The sequence below is a fragment of the Amblyomma mixtum genome, chromosome 5 (genome assembly GCF_055824585.1).
Source record: "Amblyomma mixtum isolate Tamu chromosome 5, ASM5582458v1, whole genome shotgun sequence".
Classification (NCBI taxonomy): Eukaryota; Metazoa; Arthropoda; class Arachnida; order Ixodida; family Ixodidae; genus Amblyomma; species Amblyomma mixtum.
Genome location: NC_143016.1, coordinates 183,015,603 through 183,030,000, shown reverse-complemented (window position 1 = coordinate 183,030,000; position 14,398 = coordinate 183,015,603).

Genomic DNA, 14,398 nt, shown 5'->3' with positions numbered 1-14,398 from the left:
ATAATGGGCCCCAGTTCTTCACACTGTCAACTAGATGGAGGAGAAGATGAGTATTATATGTCATGTATTGAACACCGTACAAATGTTCATATTCGACGACAAATTCAGTCATTTCCTTCTGCACAGTGACAAGATGTTCAATACAAACAGATGGGCCAAGGAGATAATGCATTATCGCAACAAACCGCATCCAGTGTTTGTAGTGCCGTTCCGGAATTTTATCTTTAAGTATTAATGGAGAGTAAAAGAGCATCCAATTTCTCCACTCGGATGCCTTCCATACTTTCCTGTCATGCAAGGACCGAGGCAACCTTGAAAGTTCCCATGTTGCAGTGAGCCCCATTAGTTGCCTGTCCACATCATCAAGGCACTGGCGCAATTGAAAGCCCCGGCAGCGCTCCGACCTAAGCCACATGTACAGTGTTGCACGAACAAAACCGGAGCAGACTGCATGCATGTAGTCAATGACGAAGCCCGAGGCAAATGTGAAGAATGCCAACAAACTAAGTACGCTAGACCCTTTGATGCCGCAACTTGGGCGTTCTTTTGCTTTCGCCTTTCGTGCATGTTTTTGAAATGAATCCTGTGTCCTCAACTTTAATGCCGAAGAATGTGAAGGGTAGACCCGACAGAATCCATTCCCTTTAGGCACGACCTTGCCTGGTTCCTCACACCAGGCACAGCCATGGAGTCCATTAAACTGAGTCATTTTCATTAGCTCACACCTGGCAAAACTGTCTACAGCACACGGGCCAGGGAACACCTTTGTTGTATGCATTTTTCCCTCATTATCTTTCCATGTTATTCGTCTGGACGACAAGTCATTCATAATTTTGACAAATGGCATCATAAAACAGTTAACAGGAGGCTTCCTAGCGCTGAGCCACAACCCGGCCAAAATCAATCTTTGAATGCGTTGTTTGAAGGGAAGTTCATTAACCATTACCAGGAGTGGCCACATACTAACTTTAGAGCTTTCAAAAAGAGGTACACCATCTGTATTGAAAGTCAGTGTAATGTCTTCTTTTTTTAAGGGCAACCTGTGGTACTCCATGCTCTCGGTAATATCAGTTGCATCATATGATAATGATGCGCGGCTTCTTGGAACCGCTCCAGACTCTAGCAGCTCACGTAGCTGGGCTTTCAAGTCCAGAATAAGAAAATAGGATGAAGACTTTCTCAGGCTATCAATCGAGTGTTGATAGCTGCATTTTTTACATGAGACATTTGTGCCATCAGTAAGCTCTCCAATATATTCAGTACACTCACTGCAGTAGAAATGTTTGGCATGCTGTTTTTCTACTGCACAGAACTGCTGAAAAAATGTATACTTTGAGGCTGGGTATGACACTCCACTCGGCAGATGTGCACCAATTAGTTGAACAAGGCTTTTGGTGGCTTCCTTTGAACATCCATGGCGCAAACTGTGTGCCATAACCATTAAGAGACTTTCTGCTCGTGTAAGCTTGGCTCCTGGAAAGAGGGCATCATCCTTGAAAGAGAAAGACAGCATGCAATTATTAGGATGTAATAACATGACAGTCACATCACAAGCTTCAAATGCATAGTGTGAAATCTCAAACAGCACAAAAAGAATGAGAGGAGGCCTTGTCAATCTGACTGCAGATCTTCATACATTTTAACAAATATTGAGCTGGAAGAAAAACAGCTCAAATATGTTTTGGTAAAAACAAGCTTAGGGAATGTCATATGTTTGTCTATACAATCATGGTTTGCTGGCTAACACTCATTGCAGATGATCATTTACCATTGATGAGGTCTGTGCAGTAGGTACTGAAGGTCTTCTCTTAAGAGTTTGGCAACTTAGATTAATGATGTTCCACTTCCCATGAAAGTATACCTCTAGCTAGCTCATACACCTAACCCAATGTTCCTTCCACCTTTGAAAACATCATGCTCATCTTTAACTCTTTTAGAAGGGCCAAAAGCTTCATTATACTGTATAATCGCCTCAGCAGCCTGAAATCCTCTGTCCTAAGATCTGGTTACAACTTTTTTTTTAACTGTGAGTCACGTGTAGGTATATATCAAAGAAGTGACAGTCGTTAAAAGCATTCAAAGCATAGGCAATACCTTTTTGTCATACAGTGGTGCTAAGAGGATTGGGAAATTAGCTGCATATTCACTTCAGATAGCGTAAGAAAAGACAATCTTGTGCAACGGCGCAACCTGAAGCCACGACCTCCGTGTCACGTGCAGTGCTCAGCCAAATGAGCTACCGTAGCTGCAGCATCCAAAACTTGAGTGTGTTGTCTAGTGCAGTCCCTGATAGAAATGATGGATGTGGTGCGTCATGTACGAGCTCTACATAGAACATGATCAAATGGGGAGTGGGGCAGCTGTGTGACAGGCCTTTAGTGCTAACTAAGGCATCAAGACAGCCAGAACCTAGACTTTCGCTATGCTATTGAGTAGACAGAGGTTGGATAATGAGGAGCTCATACAAAATATAAACCTCAAAAACCAAGGAAAGCACAGGCTCTCTATGTTATGCTACATGAACACATTCGAAAGTACACACTGAGACAGGGACAGAAACAGCTCAGTTGGTACATCATTGCATGCAACATGTGGTCGTGGGTTCAGATCCCACTGGCGCCATGTGGTTGCCTTTTTTTTCTATCTTCTGTAAAATTATCTTGTATATACAATAATCATGCAACTGAGTGCCTACTCTTATCAACACAGCTAAAAAAATAATTCCCCTGTGCTTACCTCAATTGTTTTCAGTAATAGGTTGCTTTTTAAAGCATGCAATGTTGTTAACAGTCAATGTTAACAGCCATGCAAAGTACCAGTTCGTATTTTTATAGCTTAAAACGCTCAGGCGTTTAAAGTTCCATGAAGGGCCAAGCACCATAAAAATGGTACAACCCAGATGCTTCCAACGAGGTAGCATTAGCATCAGCAAAAACGAAATTTAAAAAGTAGCACGTGAAGGCGAGTCCAGATTTGCGCCTTCTGCGCTGTGCAAGAGGACTTCGCGTTGCTGCTGGTTTTGAGATAAGTGCTAGCGGCTAGTGACAGCTCGCTTACTCGGACGCACGGAGCATGCGTGGTATTTTTCAAATATCGCGGGATTTAATTTATGGAAAAAGGGCTACGCTACCCCGTCGGAAGCACCCGAGTCGGACCATTAAATCACAGCACTTCAAAACTTTCCAATCCACATCTAAAATTTCTAGTCATATGTAGTTCGTTGAATAATGTCTTTTAATTATTAATGTAGTCGGAATGTTAACATACTAGCTGTTTCTAGCCGCTGACAACATTCACTTGATTTCAGTTCGGGAGAACGCACTGGCTTTCTCGCATCCCGTACTCTAGTAACGGACACAAGGGTATGGGACAACTGAGGATTGCAATGCTTTACAAAAAAACCCTGGCCGAAGTGTGAGGAATGGGCAGGCACATTGTCACAACCGAGCTAAACGGCATAAGTGCACTCGCGGAAGGGCGCACTCAGGTCGGAGTGCGTTCACAGAACGCTTCGAGGGCTGAGTGCGTAGCCTCACCAACAGCCAAAGAACTCACAAGTTTATTTTACTTGCTATAACATTGTTTTTAAACAAATTTTTCGTTTCAGCTACAACCGAACAAGCACAAGAAAGGACTTCAGAAGCAACTCCATTTCGCGTAGCCATCTTGTTTGTTTTTAAAATTCTGGAAAGTCTTGGTGGCTGGTGTTGTCTTTTCTCTATTTCTACTTTTCTGCATAGTTGAAAACTGTTTAAGCACGTTTATTTCGCTGCCACGCAAAAAACAAATCAATTAAAAAAAATTCCTTTTCTTATCCATCGCCCTCTTCAAAATTTCCGCTAGCTCATTATCTGTCGCAACTTTTTTTAAATACGAGTGCACTTTGCTTTTCCCGTTCAGCATCGCGTAGATTAAAAACACCAAATGTGTCACTCCAGATTCCGAAGCACGCTCCCCTTAGTGCACTTGCGCGCTTTACTGGATTACGCTTGCAGAGAGAATTTTCGCGGGTGCATCAGATTCGCCAGGTAAGGCACGAGGCTATTGCAATGCTGCATATGCAGAGAAAGCACATACTCGACACAAGTATGATGCACTGTCTGGACTGTTATGGGCGATTGTTATCCAGTACGAAAGCAGCTGCCATGAACTTAATTTAAAAAGAAAAAAAAATCTTACCAGTTCGTTTGTCTGGTTGTCACGGGAGGGCTGCTAGCCTTGAGAACAGTTGGAAGCAGAATCAGAATCAGATTCGAAGTCAACACTTTCATCTGACGAGTCCCCAGTCACATTCTGCTGTTGCTCACATAGATGCGGGTGGCTGTGCTCCTCGCCAAGGAGTTCGTCGCGATCCTCGTTTCCAGCATCGGCATGACGAGTAGACGGAATTACATTCTCCACATCTCGCTCCCTGGTGCTTTCACAGGAGCTATCACCGCTCGAATCAGTGTCGGCTGGGGACCCCGGAGGCTCAGGAAGTGAACCTTGCAGTGTAAACCGGTGTTTGGAACGGCGGGGCACTTCGACTGACGAGTCCCATAGATACTGGCCGAATTTTGTTTTACGCGGCATCCTGACCATTCATGCGATCATTCGGTCTCGTCGACCTTAAGCAGGCTGCCACTTAAAGCACACGTAATGCAGACGGCACACAGGTCCCTTCATGCACGCGGTAGATAACTCGGCAAATCAGCACTGCAGGAATGCAAGGACTGCGTGGACTACATGTAGAATCGACAAACGCATTCGCCGTGGCGAGTCGCGGAGGTCGCAGTTTAAATAGGTTTACTACGCGTCCTTCCCCGCTTCGTAGTGGTTCAGGAACCGTGACGTCATATCACCCTCCACCAGCTCTCTTCCCACGTGCAGAGTGGCAGGACAGGGGAAGCAATTGTTAGAGCTTGCGGACCTCTGTACATTTCCGCTCTTTAAAGTACTTCCTAGAACTCCAGCTCAGGGAGGACGGGAGAAATTCCTGACTATTTTCGAAAATCTCTCTATTCGAGCTTCTCTGCAAGGTTCGTTTTCCAACGGAAGCTCGTTCCTGCGAGACACTCGCAATGTTCGCGGAAACGAAAGCAGGCATAAGGTGCACGTGTTCACGATCGCATAGCTAAGGGGAGACTCGCTAATCGCATTGATGTGCGCAAAACTTCTTGGAAACCACGTGCGGCAAATACGAGCCAGGTGTTGTGCGGGCCGGTCCATAGACATGCAGTGCATTGTACCCTCTACTCGCGCTCTATAAAAAAAAAAAACTTCGTCTCACAAGATGTTTGCAGCAGTACGGAAGGTAGAGCTCTCTCGTCCAATCAGGACTGCAGAAACACAGAAAATAGTCCCTCGAATATTTGAGGAGTGTATGACTATTAATCAAAACAGTAAGCATTGCAATTAAAAACATGGTTTGGACAGGTATATTTAAATGGTAGGGAGTGTTTCAATCACTGGTGATATTACCAGACAAAGCCCGTACGGACACAGCTCTGCGGAGGCCTGCTGCGAGGTAGTGATGCGTCGCCACTTTCCAACATGGCGTCGGTCGAGTCTGTTGTGTCCATGGAGGAAAAAAAACTGAGGAGGGAGCACGACGTCACGCGGCCAGCGTTCGCAAGCCGAGTGTTTTGAAGTCGTTTTCTCCCTCAGTTTTTCGCTCTCCGAGCCGGTCCTTTATGTTTTGATTCCGGTATGTTTTAGTGCGCGCGTATGCGCGACCCGCGGCGCGAGCGTCTAGAGCAAGGAAGTTGATCTACAGTTAGTCTGCCGCGCTAATCGGCGCATGCGCGCACGCAGCGGGGCTAGACTTTACCGCACGCTATCACGTGGTGCGATCACGGGGGGACACACTCTCTTTTTTTTGCTATATCTTTACTTGTTAAGACCAGGCTTCAAGGTTGTCGCCGGACGCTCCCTCCTCAGTTTTTTTTCCTCCATGGTAGTGTCTCCTGTGTGCACTACACCAACAGTGCGCTGTTTCCCCAAGCAGGCGAAGCAGGTGGCTTCGCGACAACAGAGGAACTGATCAGAACAGGTTGCGGCAAAAAAAAAAAAGTGGGGCTAGTCCCTTTGGAACGGGCGTCCGCCTGTCCAAAAACAAACCAAAAAAGAATAAAAAGACATCAAGCGCCACCTGCTAGAGGTAGAAAGAAGCCACCTGGACATCAGGTGGATCAAGCCACAGGCGCGTAGGAACACACTAATGTAGTGCGCGCCATCCTGATGGGACGAGAGAGCTCTACCTTTCGTAGTGCTGCAAACATATTGTGAGACGGTTTTTTTATAGCTCTCCATTTCCAACTCTTCCCACGTGCAGAGTGGCAGGACAGGGGGAAGCAATTGTTAGAGCTTGCGGACCTCTGTACATTTCCGCTCATTAAAGTACTTCCTAGAACTCCAGCTCAGGGAGGACGGGAGAAATTCCTGACTAACGCCCGCTGACTTCCGAGATTGGATGCACCTGCAGGCAGCGTGGCCGCGGGCAATTGAGATTGAACTACCGTATATACTCGTGTAAGGGCCGCACGTTTGCAAGGGACTCAGCCCTAACTTTGCGGCCGGTAATCCTAAAAAAAAAGTCAGCCAAAAAGTCAGCTACCAACTAGGTATTCATCTTTACACTGAATAATTGTATTCTCTAGCAGCTCCCTTGATTTTCGGGCCTCTTTTTTGATCCGCTGTGAATCCCTTTGCGTGAAGTAAGCCATCGTCGGTGTGCCTCAGGCAACCATTTTTCGAACAAGAAATGGCATGAAAACATGACCGCTCAAGTGACGCTGCCTGGGTGTTTTCACCTGGGTGTTTTCACCATTCTGGGTCTGGGTGTTTTCACCATTTAAAAAGCAGTAGGCACATCCTTTGCAGCACACTCCCAAAATATATAAAGACCTTTTGTGTCTTCTCATGCAAGCATTCTTGTATAGCCAATGTAAATGCACAGCCAAGGTCAGAAATTCACCTTTAGCTTGTCTATGCGTGCTGCCGCCAGCGAGACTTATTAAGAATAAGAGCTCGCGTAGAAGACAATACCTACCCTATATAAACGCCCTGTTTCGGACTGCGTGCGAGGATTCAACAGCGTATGGTCAGCTGAGGCTGGGTATCCCAAACTCAGTGCTTCCGGGACTATTTGTCCGGCGTTAATCAGTCACCCGCGAAACCCGCAGCTAAAAAAAACATATTTCGAGAGAAATCCTGCTGAAGTAGCACGGCAGGCGTGCTTCAGGCAATTAAATTGCCTCCATAAGTCTAGAGCCAATGTTCCCTGAAAAGAAAAAATGCTAGAAGCTTTTCTTTGTTGTGTTTTTGCTGAATGAACAGCAACAATCCATTTAAACCTGGCGATAATCAGCGTGCCTGCTTTGCAGTTTCTGTTCAACATAAGCAAGCTTCACGTTTTAGCCGGCATCAGGTTGAAAAATGAAGCATATGGTTGGTCCCCACCCAGGTTCTGAAAATTCAATTTTCGGGTTGAGAAAATTCTTGGCAAGCAAGTACGAAATTGAATGTTGTGCAGGAAAAGTGAAAATTTCACATCGGGAAAAAAACTGATATTTAAAAATAATATGCCATACCCTGCCCCGTGCTCCGCATCGAAGCTTGAGCGAAGGCACGTGCTTTGGACCAAGACACAGAACCATAAAATGACTAACCTTGTTACCAGTTCACCATCAGGCTATGAGGTACTTCGCATTCAATTGAACATATAATTGATTTCTGCAAGGCAGCGATGCGCTCGGAAAAGCAGCCGTATGCGAAGGCCACCTCACACCGACTGCCGCGGATTGCAGGCGTGGAGCTCCGCTCCAAAGCGTCTGCCAAGCCGTCAAAAACGCCGTATCTTAAGAGGACCTTAACAAATTATGATCACGTATCGTTTGCCAGTAAATGACTGTATTGATCGAGAACTCGTTAGCAATTTTTACTCCGGGCGTTTGGTTTTGTTGGCTTATGAGGCTTAACGTCCCAAAGCGACTCAGGCTATGAGAGACGCCGTTGAGAAGGGCTCCAGAAAATTCGACCACCTGGGGTTCCTTAACGTGCACTGACATCGCGCAGTACACGGACCTCTAGAATTTCGTCTCCATCCAAATTCAACCGCTACGACCGGAATCGAACCCGCGCCTTTCGGGTCAGCAGTCGAGCGCTATAACAACTAGGTACCGTGGCGGACTCCAGGCGTTTAACTTGCTCCGATCGTCGGGAGCATGCCGTATCATATGCCTTCAATGCAACGGCCGGCTTTCACATACTGCTTCTGTCACCTCTGGTGTTCCGCAGGGATCGGTACTGGGGCCTCTACTGTTTGTAATTTATGTCATTGACATCGTGGAAAATGTTACCTGTCAGGTGCGGCTGTATGCAGATGACTGTGGCCTATATCGTTGAATTAAAGCGTAATGTGTCACAAATAATCTGCAGCAGACTTTGGACCGCATTCAGCGGTGGTGCGAGAAATGGGACATGGTTCTGAATGCTGAAATGTTACTATATTTCTTTTACGCGCAGGCGTACTCCTGTTTTGTCTGACTATGTTTTAAACAACCAGCTTTTATCTGAAATAACAGATTTTAAACATCTCGGGGTTTATTTTCCGGCTGACCTGACATAGAGAAAGCAAATTGAATATATATCTGCAAAGGGCATCAAGAATGCTAAATTTTTATGCTCCTCGGAAAGTTAAACAACTTTTATACTTCACTAACATATGACGAATTATGGATCATGCCTGCGCAGTCTGGGGCCCTCACGTCGGAACCTACTGTGATATGCTGGAACGCGTTCAGAATCGTGCGGCGCGGTTTGTCACCAACAAATATTGTTTTAATTATCGAAGTAACAGTATCAAGCAGGAGCTGAACTGAGACTGAACGCCGTTTACGAATCAAGTCAGAATTCTTTTACAGCATTTATTTCAAGAATACTGCTATCAACCCCGAAACTTATTTGCTGCCGCCTCATTTTGCATCCAGAAGGTGGGACCACGATTAGAAAATACGTGAGATAAAATGCCGTACTAGTGTGTTCAAACCGTCCTTCTTTGCGCACGCCATGAATGGAATAAGCTGCCTCATTGTATTGTGAATGCCAGTCCGAATGCCAGTCCGAGGAAAAGTTCCGAGCACTGTTGTCGGAATTTTGATGCGCACGCATGCTCAGCTACTGTTTTGCTGCTTTTCCTCTCCTTGTCCTTTCCCAAGCATTTGAGTGATGTGAATGCGCTGTTGGCGCTCTTTTTCATCATTTGCCATCGATTCTTTCCCATCCTGTAGAAAAGGTTGGCACCTGTAGCACGATTGATTGTCTATGTATGTATTCCCCCCTGCAATTATGCCTTCATGGCGCTGCAGAAATGTAAATAAATAAATGAATTATGAATTTGAAGAATTCGCCAGGGCTGCGCTAATTTGTCAGCAAAATGCGTGCCGCCATAAATTTAACGGAAAAAATGGCGGTCCTGCGTAAGAGCTCCACCTCGTCAGAGTCACGGAAAAAAAAGGCGGCCCCTACACGAGTACATACGGTATGCATTCGTAGTATTTAATCATTGTAAGAACGCTTCCGTGAGCTCTCTCAGCAGTCCAGAGTCTTTCCAAGAAGAACACGACAGTACCAAAGTACTGGGCGGAACCGACTTGTATTGGGAGAAGGCATGGAAGGGAAGAGAGATTGACATATGGGAGGGCAAGAAAGGGCAGGCCGGCAAGCCCGGGTACCATACCCGGCAAGTATGGAGGAAAAAAAACTGCTGGCAACATTCCTCCATGGCTGGCAAGAAAGGATGAGACATTCCTAGCCACGCAGGAAGCCGGTCATACGGCCGGTCGCAAGCCACTTCTGCTTGTAACTTGGCCATACCTTATAAATTTATGAATTACTTCATGCTTAATTTAGCATTAGTTTAGAATTCAGTACTCATAAAAGTTTTAATAAGTTGGAAGTAAAAACCTGAATAATAAAGCCTCTAATGCGCTTCAACTAGCGGTATTTTCGCGTCTACGAGCGGCTTTGAACCAAGGTTTCTAGCCAAATCCATATCCATATACTAGTCATATCCAGTTATTGCATCGCTGTTGTGTGCATCGTACTATTGTGGCCTCATAATTGTCCCGTGGAATATTGCCATGTGCCGACTGCTACTTAAGTGCGACCCCCGATTTGGCGAGCAGCATTCGTCGCTCGGCTATTGCCTTGTACGGAACAGCAGCAGTCTCGTCCTCGTTCGACCTCGTGTTAGAAATGACGCATGTTCTGGTCAGGTGGTGTGCGGAGTCGAAATGGGATATTTATCCCATACGCTGTATAGCAGATCCGGCCATTGGGCTGAGACTTTTAACTGACGAATTGGCGTTTAGAGAATTGAAAAATACGGTTATCAACGTGTTCTGGAGAGAAGGCGAACAAGCAGAGCCGGCAGAGCTGATTCTCATGGGTAAGTATTTCCTTTGCGTAATTGTGCATGACAGCTGAGCGCATGTATGCGTGCGCTCAGTCGTGAGCAGGCTTGTCTAGACCGTTCGACCTGTGGCAGGCGAATGCATGTAGCAATTTTCAAGCTTGTTGCGCTCTAGCGCCGTTGGAACGCTGAACGCTCATTGTAAAATGTTTCCCTCTGTTAAGCCGCTCGCTTATTCGCGCTCGAATTGGGCGCCGAGATAACATACGACAGTCTTGCTTTTTTTAATACCAAGTTTGGACGATGTGCTTTCCACATTTCATCAGAATTAATTATAAATCCGCGCCGTCTACAGCACGGCTAGCACGGCGGCTCTTTACCCTCCTCGCAGCGCGCCCGTCCTCCTCCGCTCTAAGAGCGTGTTCGTCCTATTTTCTCGTTTTCGATTGTTTACTGGATGTTTCTGTTGGACTGATCTGTGCACCTTCTTTCAATTATTCGTAACGGCGACTTGGGTTTTCTTATAATATTTGCACTTTTTTGCACCAGAGGGAAATAAATTTGTGCGCAGTTGAACTACTGCTTGCCACAGTCCTAGAAGGAATGCATCCAAGTCTGCAGAGAGAATTGTGATGCTGCATCTAGTTTGTTTCATTGCCGCTACATTTGCTCAAAGCATAAATTAATTTCTTGCATGTTCCCTCGAATGGCAAATGCAACACTTATCCGGCAATTCCTGAACGTGGTAACGTTTTCGCGGTATCAGCGTAAGTTCGACGCGGGAAAACCCAAGTCGCCGCTACGAATAATTCAAATAAGGTGCACAGATCAGTCCTACAAAAACATCCAGTAAACAATCGAAAACGGTAAAATACGACGCACACACTCTTAGAGCGGAGAACGAGGGTGGCGCTGCGAGGAGGGTTATATGCAACACCAACGAGGAAAGAGCACGGCGACCCCCTTAACAAGCAGCTTTCGCATAGTGCGCGTTTAGCGTTGCGACACTCTGTATGATAAAAGCATGACAGTGACCACAACAAAGCGCTGCGGAACGAGTTCGCATTATTTGTTCCGCAGAACACTGCTGGAGCGCTCTAGGCTAGCATGTTCAGTTCTGTAGTACACGTAGGTTTTGTTATGGTGACCTTTCCGTGTGTCATGTAACAGTGCAGTGCCTTGCATTGTTTTTGACAGGCAAACCAAACTATTTGGAAAAAAAGGGCTCGAATGGTCTCTGCTGCTGGATTTGACCCTGGCAGCAGCTCGTCTTCTGGGACAAGAGCTTTGAACGTGCGTATAGGTGTCACCTCAGTACACGTGGTCATTGGCGTTCGTGCAAACAGCCCACTTTCATTCATTCTGGTTTTGTTGACAGCAGCTAATGCACATTATTATTAAACCTTGGTAATTCATTTTTATTTCTCGCTAATGGCCTCCTTTGTCTGTGGGATCAAAATAATGTGTACGTTATACTGCCAGTCCGTGGTACCACTGGTGACCTCCATGTACACCTGGCATCATCAGTTTGTGGAGTGATACTGACAAAGATGTTCTGTTTTTTTTTTCTTCCTTTTTTTTAGCCAGGGCAGATTGCTTCAGGTTTAGTGCTTCACTCGCCAGGATTGTGCACAGATGCAGTAGGGAAATTAGGTCTCTTAATATTGCATTCCATGAACTTTTTCACTGCAGATGTACTTGTGTTTAGTGTGCAGTGTTGCACAATTTCTGTTGCATGATTACTGAATGCTAGCTTTCCACGTCATCAAAAAGTACTGTCTCTTTTCTGTGAATTTTTACTGTGTGGCTTACTTTTTCTGCTTGCAAAGGCATTTGGTGCAGTACCCAGTCTCGACCAAATGCCCAGAAAATTTAGTTTGACTTCAGTGAAGAAACTCCTTAAAGGGTGCCCATTTCACTTGGTATGGCTGTTCAATACACATAGCTAGTATACACTGCTGCAAAGGTGCTGGTACCCTAAAGCCTGCTTCAGTATGATTAGCCTAAACTGTACTTGTTGATGGACCAAGAATGCAGGGGGGGTGGCTCTCAAGTTATACAGATATTCATTTGGATATTGTGACACTGCTTGTTTTAAGGAGCACCATGATCCAAAAAGCCTATTTTTCCTAGACTGCAGTGGCCATCCTTACAGGTTCTTTGCTGTTTGTGTCAACAATGTGCAGTGTGCTGTTGTTAGACAACTGCATTAAACAAACAAACAAGTACTCGCCTCTCGGGCAGAACCATAGAGGTTAGCAGAATGGGTTGAACTTGATTTAAGGAGTTGAAGCACCAAATTTTAGTTGTGTGCTCTTTCTTTTGTATGATGTGCAGTTCATTGGAAAAATTGTGGGAATAATTGGTAAATAATTGGTAATTGTTTATTCTTTCACACTTTTTTGGTTTGAACTGCCGAATGACGGCTGTGACGTTTCAGACTATTTGAGTTTGTGTGAGCATGCAATCTGCAGTGTGCCCACTGCTTTGTATATTTTAATTCACACCACCTTTTATGCAGGCCTGCTGAAGAGTTGGAGCCTCAAAAAAATGAAAAGCAGCAATTGTATCTCAGTTCATGACTCGCATGACCTGAACTTGTCTGTGACGTCATTGCGGTCATTTGGCGATTGAAACTGAAATGGCATGGGAAAAATACTCAGTTATAAATTATTTAGCTTCCATAGGGGAATGTCACATCTTGAATTATAATTTTCTTCAGCACTATTCAAATATTTGGTACCTACTCTTTTAAGAGACTGTAAGAGAGCAGGTCAGGTTACAAATGGGAGTTAATGACGTCCTAGTCTGAGTTAAGAGAGAATGGGCATGGGCAGGGCATGCGATGCTGAGGCAAGATAGCTGGGTAATGGATTGTATTCCAAGAGAAGGCAAGCATAGCAGTGGGGCGTTGTGGGGCTGGGTGGGCTGTTGAGGCTAGGAAGTTTACGGGATGAAAGGAGTATAGACACCTAATTTTGGTGTCATGTTTTCTTCTCCACAATGATGCAGAATACAATACTACGCGTGAATCACCATGTGGTATTCATGTATGACTGCTAAATAACCTATAATCATATTTTTCTGTTGTGCTGTTTCGATTTCAACAGCGGGACGATGGCTGTGACGTCAGAGTGGTTTTATCTCAGCTGAAACATTTAAAAACTGCGATGTAATCACTGCTTCCTGGTTTACAACCCTTTCACGAGAGCTACAGCTCTCAGCTTATCAGATCATTGCGAGAAGGTTAGGCAGAAAAGGCACTTCAGAGATGAGGCCCGCCTGTATCAAGGGAGCCACAGAGATCCTTTTCATTCTTTTTAACCTCTTCAGGCTGGTTGAAATTTCGTTGAAAATTATTGTAGTGCTAACTTGTTAGTGTTAGTTCCTCTTAGCTTTCTGGCTTATGGGGGTTTAACATCTCAAGGCAACTCGGGCTGTGAGGGATGCCGTGGTAAAGTGCTCCGGAATTTTCGACCATTTGGAGTTCTTTAGCATGCACTGACATCTGATTGTTGGAACATTGTTCGCTAGATGTTGATTTCTCCATTCAGCTATGGCGTTAGCAAATTCGATACATGGCTGGATCACTGCCCCCCACAGCTTTGACCTCAGCATGGCGTTTCTGAGTCTTAGACCTTTGATTTTCACTGCGTAGGGATTCTGCTTAAACTACTGTAATCTTCATATCAACATAGACAATCGGGCTACATGGCGAACCTTTCCTTGTCCTGCCATTGTCATGGTGCCATTTATTGAAATTGTGGATTTACCTGTTATGAATTGCATGGCACAGCTGGAGTATGTGGTTTAAACCTGCACATTTTATGTGCAGCATGCGGGAACAGTGGTACTGTGTGCAGTGGCTCTGTTTGGGCGCACTGATCCCCTGTAAAGTTATGTTTCCAGGTGTTTTCTTTCCTTTGCTACTACTATGCTTGCAAAAACTAATCGTCGTGCACATAGCCATACCAAATGATGCATGTCGCAAACTGCAGGAGTAGG